This window comes from Schistocerca americana, chromosome 6 (assembly GCF_021461395.2).
Source record: "Schistocerca americana isolate TAMUIC-IGC-003095 chromosome 6, iqSchAmer2.1, whole genome shotgun sequence".
Classification (NCBI taxonomy): Eukaryota; Metazoa; Arthropoda; class Insecta; order Orthoptera; family Acrididae; genus Schistocerca; species Schistocerca americana.
In genome coordinates this window covers 23,197,520-23,219,735 of record NC_060124.1, presented here as the reverse complement: position 1 = coordinate 23,219,735, position 22,216 = coordinate 23,197,520, and the positions used below count along the sequence as shown (strand labels likewise).

Below are 22,216 nucleotides of genomic sequence, written 5' to 3'. Positions count from 1 at the left end.
TTGCCGCTAATGCTAATCTATTCGTGTTACGGAAATTAATTATGAATTACTGCTTTATTATGTATCTTACAGAAAAATAGTTACTTTGAACAAAACCACTGACTTTTCCTCCAACAGTACTCTGGTGCTCTTTTTCTGTAATACAATAAGCCCTCATGAATGCAAATCCCAAAGGACTAAACAATCAGGAGTTCAGGTAAAAAAAAAATATTGTGTGAACCAGGGATTCAAAATTCTGTTATTGGAATAGTTTTTTTCTATGTGTTAACCATGTACCCTATATAGGTATTCTAGCATATTACATATATAATCATAGAAAACACTACAGTAACTTCTACTCTCTTATTTCGGGACATTAAAAGGAAGGCATACAATGTGAAAAGGAGGGGAAGAATGAAGATCCTGCCACAGTGAGGTCTAATTAAGGATGGGGAAGGAAATCAACTGTGTCTTTTCAGAGGAAACATCATGGCATTTGCCTAAAGCAATTAACGGAAATGACAGAAAATCTAAATCTGAATGACTGGTCAGAGATTTGAACCATTGTCCTCTCAAATGTGAGTGCAGTGTGCTGACCACTGCACCATCTCACTCAGTCTGGTGAAAAAGTCCTGTATACTGCACTGTCAAAGACAGGAATGAAAATACTTGTCAACTTCAGGGCCAAGTGTACTCATTGACTCTGTAAAACCAGCATCGTTTTGGATGTTGCAGCAAAATGTTCTAAAGTGTTCAAGGCATGTAACACTTCCTGGCATGTAGGCAGAATGATATTGCCATCTTCACTTTCTCCTGGTGGCATTTCTTGCATTTCAGACACAGTGGTTTGTACATCAGATTCCACTGGAGCACATGCACCGACATCATCATATGTGTTACCAAACTCCTCAAAACTAATTCCAGGGTTCAAAATGTGTTGTAGAATATTACATTCATCAGGTGAAGTGGCATCACTGTCACCAACTAACTCATCAACAGGATTACCATCTATAGACTTTGCTAAAACAATTCTATAACTGTTGTGATGACATGGATTTACAGGATGCAACAATAGCTTTTATAGGGTGATTCGCACTCCTTTCCAGCAATGTGAACTGCTGTTGTCACAAGTCATTTTCAATAAGACAGAATAATGCCTTGATACAAAGGCTGAAGATGACTTCTTGTATTTGGTGGGTGGGTGGGTGGATTTGGGGGGGGGGGGGGGGGGGGAGTGAACCTTTACATTGCTTACGTTAAGATCATGTATGTTATGATATGTGCATCTGTCCAGTGTCAGAAGAACTTACTTGTTCTGAGCCACCATTTTACTGTTAAAATGAAGAAACCATTTACAAACTGATGAGCTGTCGATCCAAGCTTTCTTATGGTGAGAGTAGATGTAAGGTAAAGTATTAACGTTTATGTTCTTAAAACAACATGGTTTCTCTGACTTCCTAATCACCGAAGGATGGTGTTTTTCCACTGCTGTCTGAATTACATGCCAGTACAACAGCTAAACAGTGTTTGCCGTGTGCTCCACCATGGGACTTGTCGCTCTTTATTTCAGTGGTATGATTTGGGAAGAGTTGTGAAAAGGTCCATTTCTGTCCATATTGTAGATATCACCCAAGGCATATTCTTCTCAATTCATGCATTTAACTTTTTGCACATTCTGCAGCTTTATTTGCTTCACCACAAATCACTAATGATGAAACTGAGTGTGTGGTTTGGAACTGGTACAGCTAACCAGGATGGTGTTTTTCCACTGCTGTCTGAATTACATGCCAGTACAACAGCTAAACAGTGTTTGCCGTGTGCTCCACCATGGGACTTGTCGCTCTTTATTTCAGTGGTATGATTTGGGAAGAGTTGTGAAAAGGTCCATTTCTGTCCATATTGTAGATATCACCCAAGGCATATTCTTCTCAATTCATGCATTTAACTTTTTGCACATTCTGCAGCTTTATTTGCTTCACCACAAATCACTAATGATGAAACTGAGTGTGTGGTTTGGAACTGGTACAGCTAACCAGCAGAACAACTTAAATCCTGAATGTCTAAATTTTTTTTCAACCTCTGTTTTTGACTGAATTGTAGTTCCACTTAAAGGTCCCCTAGAACTTAGAACTACTTAAACCTAACTAACCTAAGGACATCACACACATCCATGCCCGAGGCAGGATTCGAACCTGCGACCGTAGCAGTCGCGCGGTTCCGGACTGAGCGCCTTAACCGCGAGACCACCGCGGCCGGCAGCTGTGCTTTTCTTCTACACAATGTGGTCTACTTCCTCTAGGATTTTTAGTTTTATTTGCAGTTCTGTGCTTGTCTGCTTTCTCTTGGCCGTGAGTCTCCTCTCCCTGCTTGCAGCTTAACCTTACTTGTACTAACTCACTTTCAAAGAATAAAAAAACATACCTGAACACAGAATTAAATTTGTTGAGTGAAGCTTATTGTTCATGTTGTTGGAGTCACAAATATTGTTATTATTGCTGTTACTCATGCAGCTGTAGCAGAAAAACAAGAGGAAAAAACTAAGTTTGGGTAAGATTAAAAAAAATAATGCGATGAGCTAAAGACTTCATAATTTGTGCTGAGCAAACTTTCTGTTAACTGATAAAACTTCACAGTAAACAATTCAAACATACAGATAAATTACAGAAGTAACAGCTAACTAGGTATTCTAAATTATGAGACAGACTTTCTGGCCAATAGATACTTTCAGGGGGCAGAATATGTAGTATGCTGGTAGAAACCTGTAAAAGTACCCAACACTGTCCTTGCTTTAGGCATTATTAGTTCCCTCCATTCTTCTGTATATTATTCTTGTCAACAACTTTGATGCATGACCTGTTAAGCTAATTGTATGACAATTCTCGGACTTGTTGGCTCTTGCTATCTTCGGAATAGTGATTATGATATTTTTCTGAACATCTGATGGTATATTGTCAGACTAATGGATTCTACATGCCAACTTGAATAGCCATTTTGTTGCCACTTCCCCCCAGTGATTTTAGAAATTCTGATGGAATGTTGTCTATCCCCCAATACTGGATCCCCTCTCTCTTGCATGTTGACTCCTGTTTCTTGTTCTATCACATGATCAGACAAATCCTCTCCCTTGTAGAGGCCTTCCCACTCTCTCCACTGCATTTAAGATTGGAACTTCTGTTGCACTCTTAATGTTGCTGCCCTTGCTGAGCTGTTCATTATTGCAGTATCTATAGTCTCAGAGATCTTCAAGCATATATTTTCATTTCCTTAGTACTTCCTTATCCCACTTGTATGTGCATTGATTCTTCCTCACTTGTTTCTTAAACTGTGGCTACTTTTCCTCATTACTAAATTGTGATCTCAGGCTATGTCTGCTCTTAGGTATGCCTTATAATCCAATATCTGATTTCAGAATCTCTGCCTGACCGTGATGTGATCTAACTGGAATCTTCCTGCATCTCTTGGCCTTTTCCCAGTAAACCATATCCTCTTGTAATTCTTGGACAGAGTATTCATTATTACTTGCTGAAATTTACTGCAGGCTCTATCAGTCTTTCTCCTTTCTCATTCCTGCACTCAACTCCATATTCTCCCATAACACTTTTTCCCCCTACAACAGTATTCCAATCTCCCATGACTATTAGATTTTCATCTCCTTTACATACTAAATTACCCTTTCAACATCTTCATCTTCTGCTTGCAACATAGGCATGTGTAGATGAACTACTGTTATTGGTGTTGGTTTGCTGTCGATTCTAATGAGAACAGCCCTATCACTGATCTGTTCACAGTAACCCATTCCCTGCCCTCCCTTCCTATTCATAATGAGTTCTACTCCTGTTATACCATTTTTGGCTGCTATTGATATTACCCTGTTCTCGTCTGACCAGAAATCCTTCTCTTCTTTCCGTTTCACAATTGAACATTTGTTAGATTATGATCAGTTTGGCTTTAATAAAGGTAAAGGTACCAAAAAGGCAATTCTGACATTGCAGTAGATAATGGAAGCAAGACTGAAGAAAAATCAGGACATGTTCATAGGATTTGTTGACCTAGAAAAAGTGTTTGACAATGTCAAATGGTGCAAGATGTTCAAAATTCTGAGAAAAATGTGGGTAAGCTGTATAGCCACCCTCTGACACTAACAATATAAAATTCCATAGCAACAAGGCCGACCCCGCGTTAAAGTCGGACAAACGTCCAAAGGAAATGATGATGATACTGACATTGCAACTGCATAAAATAGAGTTGTTGACGCTTAGTTGGAAAAACTCCCAATGAAAGATGAGTAATATACAGTATGTGCGAAGGTTGCCCAGAATATAAGGCACTGCATTTTTTTTTCTCAGCCAATAACAATGCTACATATGCAAAACGTTACATATGTATTACATGAAGTCTCGTGAGTGAGCGCACCATGTTTCTGTCACCTATGACAGATAGCATAGCTGCAGGACAGTTTCAAAATGGCGTAAGTAAGTGATGTACATTACAAGCTATGTGCCATCATTGAATTTCTCACTGCAGAGAAACAAACTGTGGGGAATATTCAAAAATGCTTGTGCAAAGTCTATGGAGCATCTACTGTGAACAGAAGTACAGTTAGTTGCTGGGCATGGAGGGCGAGGTCATCAGAAAGCAATTCAGCAGAGCGCCACGATTTACAGCAGTCGGGGAGACGATCCATGGTTTTCACATTCTACAGCAATTACCTAGTCCCCTCAGACTTCCATGTCTGGGCCATTAAAGGATGCCATTCATGGAAGACATTTTGAGGACTATGAGGAGGTGATTCACACAGTGAAGCACTGGCTCTACCACCAGGATAGAACAGGATGGAGGTATGTGGCAAAATAGGGTGTGTAGATAAAACACCATCCTTATATGTGTGTAATTCTCATTATGGTCAATAAAGAATTGTCGGAGAAAAAAAAATGTGGTGCGCTACTTTCTGGGCAACGCTTGTACAAGAACCAAGAGGGAGCAGTAGGACTGGAAAACAAGGAATGAAGTGCTCAGATTAAAAAGGGTGTAAGACAGGTATGTAATCAAATTGGGAATCACAAAGTAGATGGAGTTAAGGAATTCTGCTACCTATGCAGCAGAAAACGCCTGATGGATAGAGTAAGAAAGGCATAAAAAGCAAACTATTACTGGCAAAGAGAAGTCTACTAGTATCAAACATAGACCTTAATTTGAGGAAGAAATTTCTGAGACTGTATGTTTGGAGGACAGCATTTTATGTTACTGAAACAAGGATTGGGGGAAAACCGGAACAGAAGCGAATTAAAGCATTTGAGATATGTTGTTACAAAAGAATGTTGAAAATTTAATGGACTGGCAGAATAAGAAACGAGGAGGTTCACCGTAGAATTGCTGAGAAATGGAATTTATGGAAAACAATAGCAAGAAGAAGGGACAGGATGGATAGATGCACATTATGACATCAGGGAGTGACTTCCGAGGAGCTAGATGGAGGTATAGAGGATAAAAAATGTGGAGAAAGAAAGAGATTGAAATACATACATAACTGAGGAAATAGGGTGCAGGTGCTACACAGGGATGAAAAGGTTGGCACAGGAGAGGAACTCATGGCAGGCTTCATAGAACCAGTCTGGAGATTGAGAAGTTCTTTCCTTGGATTTGGGGGGGGGATTGATATGCTTGGGAAGATAAAAAGGGAATGACAGGTCATTCAGAACACAGGATGAAAGGGAGTCACATTGTGAAAGCAAGATGGTGTTTGGTACTTTTGTAGGTGTGTATCAGCAGTCTTGAAAGCAGATACTGCTAGTAATTCTGTTTCATAATTTTGTACATTTCTTAGCTTAATTTTCCTTTTGATATAATTAGTTATTCTGTTATTTTAGTTTCTATTTGGGAGTCTGCCAGCAACTTGTTAAAAACTTTGTGGATGTGTTTGGGCCCTTTATCAGTTTCTTTTTATCATCTGCAAACGTAAGTTTTTAAATAGTACTTTGGTAAATGGTTTATGTAGATCATTATTATGAAAAGGGAAGTTGCTATTCACCATATTGCGGAGACGCTGAGTCGCAGATAGGCACAACAAAAAGACTGTCACAAATAAAGCTTTCAGCCATTAAGGTTTCAGTTAACAATAGACACTCCCCCCCCCCCCCCCCCCGCCACACACACACACACACACACACACACACACACACACACACACACACACACCCACGCGCGCGCGCGAACGCAACTCAACCTCAGGCAACTGAAACCACACTGCGAGCAGCAGCACCTGTGCATGATGGGAGTGGCGACTGGATGGGGGTAAGGAGGAGGCTGGGGCAGGGAGGGACAGGGATAGTACGGTGCAGGTGGTGGACAGTGAAACAGTGAAGTACTGCAGGGAGAGGTGGTGAGGGGAGGGGGAGTAGCAGGAAAGTAAAAAGACTGGGTTCGATGGCGGAATGACAGTGTGTTAGTGCTGGAATGGGAACAGGGAAGGGGCTGGATGGGTGAGGAAAGTGACTAACGAAGGTTATGTAGATAAAGAAGAGAAGTAGATGAGTACCAGAATTTGCAGAACTGTTTCCCACTCTGAATTTTGAGGCTACAAAAAATACAACAATATCTGATATCAAGAAACATGAAAATGTGATACATTTCACCACTGATAAGACATATTACAATGACTAGAATATGGCTTGCTGGTTTACCATTGCTGTCAGTCATATAGAACATTCTCAAGCATGAGACAAGTGAAAACTGCTACCAAGTGAAGATTTTGGAAGCCAGGTGGACTAGACCGCTAGGCGGTGCTGGGTATGTGGTACATGCTGCTATGTGTTTCTGTTTACAATCTGTTTTCATCATCACAACGTATAAAATGATTTCATCAGTCAGTACGGGAATTAATTACTTTATATATATATATATATATATATATATATATATATATATATATATATATATATAAAAAGAAAGATGATGAAACTTACCAAACAAAAGCGCTGGCAGGTCGATAGACACACAAACAAACACAAACATACACACAAAATTCTAGCTTTCGCAACCAATGGTTGCCTCGTCAGGAAAGAGGGAAGGAGAAGGAAAGACAAAAGGATATGGGTTTTAAGGGAGAGGGTAAGGAGTCATTCCAATCCCGGGAGCGGAAAGACTTACCTTAGGGGGAAAAAAGGACAGGTATACACTCGCGCACACACACACATATCCATCCATACATACACAGACACAAGCAGACATTTGTAAAGGCCTATATATATATATATATATATATATATATATATATATATATATATATATATATAAATACGTTGGAAGAACCCTCTGATTGGTGCTGGGGCCAACTGTTTGTTGTTTACAAACAAATCTTTTGTTTCATTTACAACTTGCATCACTTAAATTACTAACCATTAGAAAAAGTTCATAAATATTTATTAAAAGTTAAAATTATATAGATTACTAGAGATTGTAAGAGAACTGATGAAAGTTGGCACACTTAAGATACCGTACATACGATCATCTGTAGTTGTATGACCATAAAATTGTTTTCTGTGAATAACAAACATTGTAGATCACCATGTCACAATTAAGGGAAGGGGGGAGGGGTCAAGGGGTACACAATATTAATCTTAACATATTAAAAAAGCCTGTAAAATTGTTTGTAATGCTGTGACTACAAATTTTTATAAAATGACAGGTTAAATAAAATAACATGAAAGCCTTGTGAAACAGCTATAGTAGCAATTTGTCCATTTTCTTTGTTGTCAACAGTTTTCAGCTCATGCCATGCAGCGTGAGGCGCTGAGCGGCTGCATATGAATACTCTATCGACACACTTAAGATAACGTATATAAGGTCTATAAGGTCTTCTATGGTTGTATGACCATAAAACTGTTTTTCTGTGAGTAATAAGCATTGTAGAATGCCATGACACAGATTAAAGAAGGGGGGAAGGGGTAGACAATATTAATCTTGGTATATTAAAAATCCTATAAAACTGTTTATATCGTAGTGCTGCTGTCAACAGTTTGCAACTTGTGCCACGCAGCATGAAGTGCTGAGCAGTCGCTCTATTTTTTGTTGTTACAATAAGACTCCCCCCCATGCAAGGGAGATGCTTTTAATACAGAAACATTCAAATTTCTCTAGCAGAATATTATGATTTACACACTTGGAGGCCATGAAAAAGTTGCAGAAAATGCAAGCAAGGCAATTTTTCGTGTTTAGTTCTACCAGAACTCAGTTTAAGAGGTCAAATATTGCTTTCTGTGCAGAGCTTCCACTATGGAAGCCAAATTGAGTAGTTATTACAAGAATATTGTCACCAAAATTATTCTGTATTCAGTGATAAACTACCTTCCTAAAAATTTTGAAGAACACATGAAGGAGAGTGATGACTTTATAATTAAGAGAGCACATGCTAATCTTTAATTCTTTATAAATGGATATTAGCACTGCATATTTCAGTCAAGAAATACACCATGACTCATCAAACCATTACAAGGGAGGGGCCACACTGCTAAGTCACCACAAGATTTCAACATTCTAAAATCGCAGACCAATTTTGTTATTCAATAACTAGAATAATTATGAGGATTTTATTAAGTAAATATAACAATACCAAAAACTGGATTTAGAATTTATTTTAATTGACATTTAATGTACGTAATGAAGGATATGAGAAAATCATGTTCAACATTGCAAACACAAGAGAAACTTACTGATACTTTTTCTGAATATCGTATATCTTGAAGCAAGGTACCGCACAAAAGCCCATGTTGCAATCTTCACATCAAGTTCTTGTTTTTTCAACATTTTTTCCCCCCTCAGAATTTCTTTTGAAACAGCATACAGCTGCTGGACAACTGAATGTTGTTTTGCTGTTGTGTCATAATTTAAGAAATAATTTTGACATGACAGTAGGTCCATTTTCAAGTGACCTCCGTTAGTTGAAAATAACATTAGTTATACAACAAGTGAAGACATATAATAAATTTGATGCCAATTTCAGTGTAAGTGAGACTTGAGAATGTGTAAAATGCAACTCCTGATGTTCCAGAGCAAGAGAAAAAGATTTGATGTAAAAATAGCCTAGAAATCATATCTGACACAATAACAGCGTTCCCCGTGTATCTGTACAGAATGAGCTGAATGCACATGTGTAAATTATGAGTGTGTGAAAGTTTTTTCCTTTTTTTTTATCTGATCGCTCATTTGTGTGTGCAGTTACAGACTGCTGTTTATTATATACATTCAGACCTAAAAATGATTTCTAGTCTCTTCTGGGCTTCCGATACTTAAAAAGTTTACTGGATACAAAAATTATTTGCTGTGGAAATTTGCAATGAAGGCTTAGTTCAGGATGATCTGTGGGATATAATAGAAAAATCTCCTTCGAATCTGATGAAACCAAATAGTTCTTGGAAGAATATAGACAGATGGATTATACTGTATGTGGACAAAACACATTATTGCCATATCAAGGGACATGAATAAGGCACCAGAAGCCTGGACAGCCCTGGAAAAAGATTGGACTAACACATGGAGTTAGCTTGCTGAGAACATTAATCACAACCAAATTAGATAAATGCGTGTCATTAGATGACTACTACAATCAAATCATAATGACCACATTTAAGTTAAATGAAACAAAGTTCCCAGGGAGTGAAGAGTGGATAAGAAGTTTCCTCTGGACTGGATTACATCTTCATTATCAAACTATGATTATGACACTTGGAAACATTAGCACACATATCACTGGAGATTGTATTAAAGTAAAACTACTACAAGATGTCAAACCTGAAGATAGAAATGGAAATGAAGAATCAGCCTTATATGGTAATAACAAAGGTCATACAAAACACGTTATTAACTGCTGCAAGTAAATCATATTCCTAAATATTATTCTGGCAAGGGTGAAAAAGGTGGAAGCTCATAACAGGAATGGAAATGTAACTAGAACACAGCCATAACACACAAAAGCTGTTCTCGCAGCAAGTTCTAAACAGTCCTCTGTAGGAGAGAGGTGGTATTTAGATTATTGTGCCTTGCTTCACATCACTGATGATGGAGGGAAGCCTCATAATGCCAACCCAGGTAAAAGCTCCATGGTCAATTTGGGGGTGACAGCTTAGTAGCAGAGACTTCTGGGAGTGTTATTCTGGCTGTCTATACTGGTGAAAAAACAGTAGAAGTAGAAGCAATGTATGTCATTCATGTCCCAAACTCTGCTTTTGCTCTCAGTTAGTAAAATTGAAAGTGAGAGGCATCATATCAGCTTTAACAAAAAGAGGTTGATGATATATAAAATAGGAGGTGAAGTAATTGCCAAAGCATCACCTAAGAATGGTATCTGTTGTTTGAATACAGGTGAAATGAAACAATGCTACTACACCAAATGTCATGGATGTTTATGACATCACAAGCTAGGACACGTGAATCACAGAAGTACGTTGAATATGGCAAAGGTTTCAACGGGAGTAAATGAGGATATTTTGGTCAAGGCTCCATATGAGTTCTGCATCATAGGAAAGTGGTCACATCTTTTGTTGGAAACTAGCAAAAAGTATTCTAAAAATGACTTCATGGAAATAATTATTTTTCTCATATTTAATGATGATTTTTCGAGATAAAAGTGTGTCCATTTTTTGAAGAAAAAGCCTTGGATCACACAGACATTTAAAAACTTCAAAATCATGGTGGGAAAGCAGACAGGAAGAAATGTCAAGAAATTGTAATCTGAAAATGGAAAGTAATATGTCAGTGAAGTAAAAAGAATTCTGACTCCTGAAGGTATCACCCATCACCTTACAGTATGATGCAGTCACGTAAAATTGCGTTGGTGAGAGAGCTAAAAGTGCCATATGAATTTTGGCACAGAAGAAAGCCTTCTTTATCACACTTTAGGAGTTTTGGCTCCATTGCAGTGTTTTGCATTCCAAAACCCCATTTGAAGAAGTGGGATGAGAAGTCACAGAAATTGACATTCATGGGCTACTGCCAGACAACGAACAGATATTGATTACTGCCATAAACCTGTCAGAAGGGATGTAAATTTCATAGTGGATTATAATTTTCCAAGTTCAAATATGGAGTAACCTAAGATTTTAATGTCTTAGGATTGAAACAAAAAGCAGTTTTTCATGACAGCAATACTAATCATAGTGTAGAAGAAATTCAGTCAGTAGGCATTGATAATTAATCCTTTTATGGATTTGACAGTGATTCACTCGAATTCAATGGGGAGTTACACCCCAGAGGTAAAGTAGAAGGTCAGTGTGCTCCCTGCCGCTGTTGGATAAGCAGCTGCCAGCAGCAAGTCGTATACTCTTAGCTCACTTATTTGTTACATAGTTTAATTCTTAATTTCTTTGCGTGTTTTTGGGTACTTGCATTGTTTAATTCATAAATTTTGGGCGTATCATAGTATTTAAGAGTTGTAGTACCTGAATAGTGTAAAATCGCGTAGTCTCCTTCCGCCGCTGAGCAGTGTGTCAGCAGTGCGCAAGTAGCAGCATTTCTGCATTTACTAGGCAATCTTGTATTTTAATAACCATTTAAATTTTGTGCCGAATTGTTTGTCTCCTCTGTAGATTAGTTCAGACATTCTTTGCACAACAGTATTAGCATGGATAGGGACTGCAACTGCTGTGTTCGGATGCGGGCTGAGTTGGGATCCCTTCGCTCCCAGCTTCAGGCAGTGTTGGCTTCAGTCACACAGCTTGAGGCTGTTGCCAATGGGCATCACTGTGGGGGTCCGGATGGGGGTTTCTCGGGGACGGCGAGCTCGTCCCACACATCCCCCGATTGGACTACGGCTGTGGCTGCCCGGGATACTGCCCACATAGAGGCTGACCCCTCACCCGTGGTAGAGTGGGAGGTCGTCTCGAGGTGTGGCAGGGGGCGAAAGACATTCCGGACGGTCGTCTCGAGGTGTGGCAGGGGGCGAAAGACATTCCGGAGGTCTGAACGGAAGGCCTCTCCGGTTTGGCTGACGAACCGGTTTCAGGCTCTGTTTCTGGCTGATACTGATCTTCGGTCAGACATGGCTGCTTGTCCTGTTCCAGAGGTTGCCCCTCAGTCTGCAAGATCTGGGCGGTCGCAGAGGGTGGGCTTAATGGTAGTTGGGAGCTCCAATGTCAGGCATGTAATGGGGCCCCTTAGGGATATGGCAGCAAGAGAGGGGGAGAAAACCAATATGCACTCCTTGTGCATACCAGGGGGAGTCATTCCAGATGTGGAAAGGGTCCTTCCGGATGCCGTTAAGGGTACAGGGTGCACCCATCTGCAGGTGGACGCTCATGTCGGCACCAATGATGTGTGTCGCTATGGGTCAGAGGAAATCCTCTCTGGCTTCTGGCAGCTATCTGATTTGGTGAAGACTGCCAGTCTCGCTAGTGGGATGAAAGCAGAGCTCACCATCTGCAGCATCGTCGACAGGACTGACTGCGGACCTTTGGTACAGAGCCGAGTGGAGGGTCTGAATCAGAGGCTGAGACAGTTCTGCGACCGTGTGGGCTGCAGATTCCTCGACTTGCGCCATAGAGTGGTGGGGTTTCGGGTTCTGCTGGATAGGTCAGGAGCCCACTACACACAGCAGGCGGCTACGCGGGTAGCAGGGGTTGTGTGGTGTGGACTGGGTGGTTTTTTAGGTTAGAGGGCCTCGGGCAAGTATAGAAAGGACAACAGCCTCAAAGGGTGCGGGGCAAAGTCAGGACATGCGGGGACCAAGCAGAAATCAGTATTGTAAACTGTCGAAGCTGCGTTGGTAAAGTACCGGAACTTCAAGCACTGATAGAAAGCACCGAAGCTGAAATCTTTATAGGTACGGAAAGCTGGCTGAAGCCAGAGATAAATTCTGCTGAAATTTTTACAAAGGCACAGACCATGTTTAGAAAGGATAGACTGCATGCAACCGGTGGTGACATGTTTGTCGCTATTAGTAGTAGTATATCCTGTAGTGAAGTAGAAGTGGATAGTTCCTGTGAATTATTATGGGTGGAGGTTACACTCAACAACCGAGCTAGGTTAATAATTGGCTCCTTTTTCCGACCTCCCAACTCAGCAGCATTAGTGGCAGAACAACTGAGAGAAAATCTGGAATACATTTCACCTAATTTTCCCAGCATGTTATAGTCTTAGGTGGAGATTTCAATTTACCAGATATAGACTGGGACACTCAGATGTTTAGGACGGGTGGCAGGGACAGAGCATCGAGTGACATTATACTGAGTGCACTATCCAAAAATTACCTCGAGCAATTAAACAGAGAACCGACTCGTGGAGATAACATCGTGGACCTACTGATAACAAACAGACCTGAACTTTTCGTCTCTGTAAGCGCAGAACAGGGAATCAGTGATCATAAGCGCAGAACAGGGAATCAGTGATCATAAGGCCGTTTGCAGCATCCCTGAATATGGAAGTAAATAGGAATATAAAAAAGGGAGGAAGGTTTACCTGTTTAGCAAGAGTAATAGAAGGCAGATTTCAGACTACCTAACAGATCAAAACGAAAAATTCTGTTCCGACACTGACAATTTTGAGTGTTTATGGAAAAAGTTCAAGGCAGTCGTAAAATGCGTTTTAGACAGGTACGTGCTGAGTAAAACTGTGAGGGACGGGAAAAACCCACTGTGGTTCAACAACAAAGTTAGGAAACTACTGTGAAAGCAAAGAGAGCTTCACTGCAAGTTTAAACGCAGCCAAAACCTCTCAGACAAACTGAAGCTAAATGATGTCAAAGTTAGCGTAAGGAGGGCTATGCGTGAAGCGTTCAGTGAATTCGAAAGTAAAATTCTATGTACCGACTTGACAGAAAATCCTAGGAAGTTCTGGTCTTACGTTAAATCAGTAAGTGGCTTGAAACAGCTCATACAGACACTCTGGGATGATGATGGCATTGAAACAGAGGATGACACGTGTAAAGCTGAAATACTAAGCACCTTTTTGCAAAGCTGTTTCACAGAGGAAGACCACACTGTAGTTCCTTCTCTAAATCCTCGCACAAACGAAAAAACGGCTGACATCGAAACAAGTGTCAAAGGAATAGAAAAGCAACTGAAATCACTCAACAGAGGGAAGTCCACTGGACCTGATGGGATACCAATTCGATTCTACACAGAGTATGTGAAAGAACTTGCCCCCCTTCTAACAGCCATGTACCGCAAGTCTCTAGAGGAACAGAAGGTTCTAAATGATTGGAAACGAACACAGGTAGTCCCAGTCTTCAAGAAGGGTCGTCGAGCAGATGTGTAAAATTATAGACCTATATCTCTGACATCGATCAGTTGTAGAATTTTAGAACATGTTTTTTGCTTGCGTATCATGTCATTTCTGGAAACCCAGAATCTGCTCTGTAAGAATCAACATGGATTCTGGAAACAGCAATCATGTGAGACCCAACTCGCTTTATTTGTTCATGAGACCCAGAAAATATTAGATACAGGCTCCCAGGTAGATGCCCTTTTCCTTGACTTCCGGGAGGCATTCGATATAGTTCCGCACTGTCGCTTGATAAACAAAGTAAGAGCCTATAGAATATCAGACCAGCTGTGGGGCTGGATTGAAGAGTTTTTAGCAAACAGAACACAGCATGTTGTTCTCAATGGAGAGACGTCTACAGACGTTAAAGTAACCTCTGGCGTGCCTCAGGGGAGTGTTATGGGACCATTGCTTTTCACAATATATATAAATGACCTAGTAGATAGTGTCGGAAGTTCCATGCGGCTTTTTGCGGATGATGCTGTAGTATACAGAGAAGTTGCAGCATTAGAAAATTGTAGTGAAATGCAGGAAGATCTGCAGTGGATAGGCACTTGGTGCAGGGAGTGGCAACTGACCCTTAACATAGACAAATGTAATTTATTGCGAATACATAGAAAGAAGGATCCTTTACTGTATGATTATATGCTAGCGGAACAAACACTGGTAGCAGTTACTTCTGTAAAATATCTGGGAGTATGCGTGCGGAACAATTTGAAGTGGAATGATCATATAAAATTAATTGTTGGTAAGGCGGGTGTCTATCGACAAGGGAGGTGGCTTACAAAACACTCATTGGACCTGTACTTGAGTATTGCTCATCAGTGTGGGATCCATACCAGGTCGGGTTGACAGAGGAGATAGAGAGGATCCAGAGAAGAGCGGCGCGTTTTGTCACAGGGTTATTTGGTAAGCGTGATAGCGTTACGGAGATGTTTAGCAAGCTCAAGTGGCAGACTCTGCAAGAGAGGCACTCTGCATTGGGGTGTAGCTTGGTGTCCAAGTTTCGAGAGGGTGCGTTTCTGGAGGAGGTATTGAATATATTGCTTCCATCTACTTCTAAGATTAGATGGGTAGATCACATAACTAATGAGGAGGTATTGAATAGAATTGGGGAGAAGAGGAGCTTGTGGCACAACTTGATTAGAAGAAGGGATCGGTTGGTAGGACATGTTCTGAGGCATCAAGGGATCACCAATTTAGTACTGGAGGGCAGCGTGGAGGGTAGAAATCATAGAGGGAGACAAAGAGATGAATACACTAAACCACAACAACAACAACAACAACAACAACAACAACAACTTGTACCTCCCAAGGAGATCACGAATGTGAAATTAGAGAGATTCGAGCGCACACGGAGGCTTTCCGTTAGTCGTTTTTCCCGCGAACCATACGCGACTGGAACAGGAAAGGGAGGTAATGACAATGGCACGTAAAGTGCCCTTCGCCACACACCGTTGGGTGGCTTGCGGAGTATAAATATAGATGTAGGAAACCAAAACCCGAGGAACAGCCTAACCATTTTCCTTACTACTTGCAAGAAAGACCTTCTAATGAATGCCTTTAAGTCAAAGTGGCCTTGGAAGGGATTAGTAAGGAAGAATGGAAAAAAAGCCAAAAAGAAAAAAATTCTGACCTATAGTTCGTAATGACTCAATCAAAGAGATAGAGCTATCCAGGGAACACAAACCCCTCTAGACTAAATGGCTGTTAAAGGTAAAAACCTGGGTTTTGTCAGTATACCAGAAACATTTAACACATGCCTTGTGGTAAAGGGGGTTGTCAGAAAAAGTGTGTTTACATATTTATTTAAAGGGAACCATGGGCTGTAAGCTAGAATTTTCTAGGGATGGCCATAGAGAAATTATGGCTATCGACAATGCAGACTGTGGAATTAAAATCAATGGCAGATACTATGTAACTGGTTCATACAAGTGGTCTAATAAAAAAATAAAAGAAAACTATTGCTTTTTATACTTGTGAAGCTGAATATGCATAACTTTGACATCAACTGTTAAATATTTTCTGTGGCTAAGACAATTTACATCCAAGGTAGAGTCAAGTAGAGTTACAAAAGACTTCAAATATACGGCAGTAACAAATGAGCCATTCAGTTAGTCAAGAATCTATATAGATGTAAAACATTTTATAAGAAGACGTATTCAATCCGGTGTTATTGCCTTGTAAAGAACTGTTATCTAGCAATTCCACAAAAACCCTTAAGTAATACTAGACACAAAATGTGGAGGGAACTGTGACCTTGTGAAAAAGTTAGGGAGTGACTGTTCATTTGAAATACACATTGTGTTGATATTAATTTAAGGTAACCTATTAATACATATAAATTAATAGCAACACTTTTCTGTTTACTCCTTCATTTGTACTGTTACTGTGTGGTTATTGTGCATTATATGTGTAGTACAACTGTGTTTTCATTTGATAAAATGTTAATCTTTCACAACACTTTCACATTATTTATTCTAAAAATGCTCAGCGGAACCAAACAGAAAAACTTGAGTTTTGCAGTTCTTACTTGTGAATAATTCTGTCTCTCCTAAATACTTTTCTGATTATTATACGTGATTTTTTTCCTGGAAATATAAATACTTTTGTTGCAGCTTCTAAGGTTTATGGTTTTTGAGAATGTTGAGATTGATGTTAAAAGTGTGACGATGTTATATTGTCTGAAAGTCTTTTGGCACAGTGGCATGTTGTCTGAAAATAACAGGGCAGATTGCCAGACTCTGGGAGACCCCTCAGGAAACCTGCAGCTCTGGAACTTGTTTAGTCCTGTCCACTGTCCTGCCAGTCATAAAGTGATTAATGAGGTAATGATTCCTTCTCTTTTGTTTTCCCACTTTTCTTCCTGAAGACTACCTTGGCTCCAGCCCTTCCATAGTATACTCTCTGGTGATGGGATCCCAACTGAAAAGCTAATTAAAAGGGTGGGTAGTTAGTTGATTATGAATATGCCACTCCAAAGCATGACAGACCATTGAAGCTGATGGCAAACAATTTGATCTTCATTGTTTTGTTGTGACAATGATGGGAATTTCTGGATGGAACAATACATAAAATACGGGGAACGCACCCACTCATCTATAATGGACTGATGTGTGGAGCATAGAAACACTTAACAGGAAACACTATTCACATAATGTTTTGTGTTATGTGTTTCCACGCTCCACTTCATCTGCTAAAGGTGAGTGGCAGCCTTTCCCTTGATGTAATATGAATCTTATAAACAAAGTTCTTTGAATGATGAAAGGTGACATACTCAGTTTGACTAGAATGTTATTTGGTCTTTGCAGTGGTGGCAGTTATTGAACGTAGCAACTCTTTTTCGTACATTACTAAGATAAAATGTGGGCATAGCCTATTGAAATATTACTGTATAACAAATTAAGGAAAGTTACAGTTACCCAAGTACGGCCAAATTATCATAATGCAACTTAACTTGAGACACGTGCACAGAGTAGCAATCAAGATGTAGTGCAATTATCATACATCTTACCATATTCACTAACTCAGAACAGTAAATATGCTGTGTTGATATTAAAGCAGCATTTCTCACATTTATGTATTTCGCAAAGATGTGTAAAATAAGTCCATAGGCTCATAATAATAGCCATGCAGTTATGATGCATCACTCTATAGGCGCTTTTGTACTTCACACATTACTTTTCATTAGCAAGGAAACCTGGTATGCAGGATGATGTTCGGGTAAACAGTAGTATCCAAACTTATTTCAAGAAAGTCGACATATAAGTCTTAAAACAATAAATAAGTACAAATAATGAGGTATATGAAAATATCAAATAAAACGAAAGTGCACCTTGAAGGAATTTTCAGTAGATAACAAAAATTGAAATAACTTAAGTAACTCTTACAAACACAGTATCTAAAGTTAAATTTTTTGAAACAGCTTCTAGTCTCTTACAGATTATATCAGGAGTCAGACAAGTATATTGTTTGTCACCATTATTATTCAATTGTGTGCTGGAAAAAGTTACAAGAGAATCGAAAATAGAGGAGGAAAAGCAAAGCGTTAGAAGAAGAAACTAATTGTTTTGCATTTGCAGATGATCTTGTAATAATAGATGGAACCTTAGAGAATGCAAAGCAAACACTAGAACTTCTGAAGGAAGAAGCTGAAAAAGCTGGTCAACAAATATTGTTTGAAAAGGCAGAATACTTAATCAGTGAAAGTAATTCACCAAGACCTTTAAAAAGCTGGTATGGTAACATCAAAGAAACAGACACCTTTAAATATCTAGGTGAAAATATAAACATAAAAAATGGAAAAAGCAGTTAAAATCAGAACTGAAAAAAATGCAAAGAGCATACATGGTAGTGAGAAATCTAGCAATAGAAAGTCCAGGATGGAATGACATCAATATCATGAAAAGGATAGACTGCTACTCACCACATTGAGGAGGCACTGAGTCACAGACAGGCACAATGAAAAGACTGATAAACATATATTCCTCCAGACTAAAATGCCCTCCTTCAGAAATAGAGAGCACAAACACATTCACACAAGCACAACTCGCACACTCATGACAACTGTCTCGGGCAAGGCCACAACAGCTGGAGACAGTGACCACATGTTGATTATGCTTGTGAGAATCTGTTTTTGTTTCTATTTGCAAAGGAGTTATTTGTCCAAAAGCTTGTTAATCTTCATTGTGCCTGTCTGCGACTCAGTGCCTCCTCTATGGGGTGAGACGCAACCTGTAGCCTACTTTTCGCAATAATGTGAGAAATACGTACAATAAAAAGTGTTATTGTAACTATGTTAGAGTAAGGCATTATAATACAGCTGTAAAAGCAGAAGCCCTCTGTGGGCCTGAAACACTACTTTTACCGTAATGCAAAATGGTATTAGAAGATTTGGAAAATACAGAAATAAGAATCTTGCAAAAATATTAGATCTAATCGAGAATAAAGAAATCAAATAAGGAAATAAAGTCATTATGTAGTAAAACAACAGAGGTCATTAATAGACATGTTATACTTTATAAAACAGCTCAAGAGGATGAAGGCAGACAGATTACAGAAGAAGATTCACACGTTCTTCCAAAATAGGAAAACAGAAAAGAAAATGGGTGGGGATGCAAGAGAAAAAAATAACTTGGAAGGTATTTAGATTGAAGAGGAGATCCTACTAAACAAAATCGGGCTAGAAGTCAAGAAATTAAGAGGTTTTCAGGAAGATGTAGTGAAGGCAACGAGAAAAAGTTATCTTAGTGTGATACTTAATTGGCATAAATCAAATTTAAACAATGTGCTCGAGGAATGGCAAACATGCCCGTCTGGAATATGAAATTATGAACAGATTTTATTGCAAATGTAGAATTTTGTGGGTGTTAAAATATGGAAGAATAAGTCAACATGTAGGAGACAAAAATGGATTTATCTGTTGGCAATCGGTGGAAAGAGAATGAAAGGAATACAAATGATACCACATAACTGAAAATGTGATTGTAGGGCACTGAATAACCACAGAAATATTTTTCTTATTCTTCAAAACGCCTCCTCTCCATTCCATAAAGCATTTGCTGTTTGTTTTGCAAAAGAGCGGACTATTAAAAAAAACACTTATTTTATACCTAAACACGGAAAAAACTGCAATCGGTTCTTTAAATTTCTGCAGTATGTACATTTGCTGTCACAACTTTGCTACATTTCGCTCAATTCGTTAGGGCTTACAACAGCTCGGTCTTTAGCACCATAAATAATTCATCTTCCCAATAGGCCTGACAAACTATCACCATCTTTCATGGCACAATAAACGTGAACTGATATTGCCCGGATCTAAACGGGAATTTAATTTAAGCTAAAGTCGCAGAGTTTTCAGTGAGACTAGTACTGTGTGAGATAATTATGCGACAAGGAAAATTCAGAGAAGCTAAACGATGGACGAGGGATATTGATGACATAATGAACCGGTGCTTTGCTGCACTCATAACAATACAGTACAGTTATTGTGACATGAGATGAGGCACTTTCGTCGACCTCTGATCACTGTCAGGTTAGTCGATCTCTCGAGATCGCATTTCTGTAATGAAATACATGAAGGTCGAATTTTGCAGTCGCAGTGAGATTGACAAAAGACTGCTTTATAAAAAAATAAAAATAAAAATCCAAACTTTCAACGCAGTCAGTTTGCCATCGCCCCCTTATGTTGAAAATTATCCCCGCTTTGCCTACGTTAGATGTTTTTCGATACGCACTGTCTTCGTCGAAAGACGGAATACCTTCGTAGATTTAGGTCTGCTTACCGCAGATCCGCCTCTTGTATTTGTCATATCCTTAACATTCGATATCTCTATAAGAAAACAGAATTTACATTAACTCACAGTCAGCATCGTACCGATGCGTAATATTGAAGTAGTGAAAATGCAAAAAACAAATACGGTAGTGAGTTCTGTCTTCCTGTCGATGCGCTGGAACTTGGCAGATTACAAATTAATTATCGAACTAAATCAGCATCCTGTCACACTACACGCTGAATCATGTCGTAATCTTCCAGAGTTTTGTCCCACACTAACCTATTTACCAAGCCATGTGTAGGCCCACTTAACTCAAAGACGCAGTGCCGTGCCAGAGAGATGTGTGAAACAGGCACCAATTTTTACTCTGCCCACTTCCCCTTCCGCAACCGTGCGAACTGCAAGGCAGTGGTGGAGAAGCCACGAGGAAGCATAGTACCTTGTACTGCAAGAAATACTTTTCAGTTGTTTGTGTCGTATATGCTTCGCTGCATTATCCCACAAGCATCACTACTTTGGTTCGAAAGACACGGTCTATTCAGATCTACACTCTTTCGATAACTCTTAAGGAATGTGCTGTGCAACACATTTTATACATTGAAAGATTACTTAGATAAAACAGAGTAGGGGTTTGATAAAAAATGTTATACAAATAAATAATAATAATAATGATTATAAAATATCCAGCATTCCACATAACACCTTCATTTTGTTTTTTTCCTTCCTAGAAATATTTACCCCCAAGCTATGCATAGCACAATACTAACACCTCTTCCTCTTTCTGAGCTCAACATCTCACTCATTATGGAAGGATGCTGACTCAGTTTTACAGGATAGCAAATGGGAAGTTGTGGTACAGAAAATGGCCCAGAGATCACCAGTGTGTGTGTGTGTGTGTGAAGTGTTATGAAACATTAAGTTGAAACTTCCTGGCAGATTAAAACTGTGTGCCCGACCGAGACTCGAACTCGGGACCTTTGCCTTTCGCGGGCAAGTGCTCTACCAACTGAGCTACCGAAGCACGACTCAGGCCCGGTACTGAAGCTTTACTTCTGCCAGTACCTCGTCTCCTACCTTCCAAACTTAACAGAAGCTCTCGCAGGAGAGCTTCTGTGAGTACCGGATGAATAACTCTACTACTACTACTACCAGTTACGTGATCTGCCCATCTAATCTTCGGCGTTCTTCCATAGCATCACATTTCGAAAACGTCCATTCTTTTCTCGTCTGATCTGTTTATCGTACCAGTTTCAACTACATTCCATACCAATGCATTGCATTCTATGTTACTAAATTTCTCTTCGTCAGAAACGCTTTTCTTGCCATTGCCAGACTACGTGGTATATCATTTCTACCTCGCCCATCATCAGCTTTTTTCCTGGCCAAATAGCAAAACTCATCTGTAAGAATAGCGATATGGCTCTGCTATTTACCTACCAGTCTCTGCTATTCCGAAAGGTGCGTCTCTCTCTCTCTCTCTCTCTCTCTCTCTCTCTCCCTCTCCCGCTCTCCCCCTCCCTCTCTCACCCCCCCTCCCCTCACCCCCCCTCTCTCTCTCCCTCTCTCTCTCTGCCCCCCCCCCCCTCCCTCTCTCGCGCCCGCGTTATTGTGTGCGTGTGCGTGTGGAGGGCGGGGCAAGAAAGTGAGCCGATATTCCGGGAGAAATAAGGCTTGAAGACCTGTCCATCCATCCTGATGTTGGCTTTCAGTGA

General features: G+C 39.8%; 1 protein-coding gene across 1 annotated transcript in view; it reads left to right on the top strand.

Moving 5' to 3' along the window:
* LOC124619377 (nesprin-1) overlaps positions 1-22,216 on the top strand; it is a 635,455-nt gene that overhangs the window by 399,827 nt on the left and 213,412 nt on the right. The gene's annotated exons all lie outside the window — the stretch shown is intronic.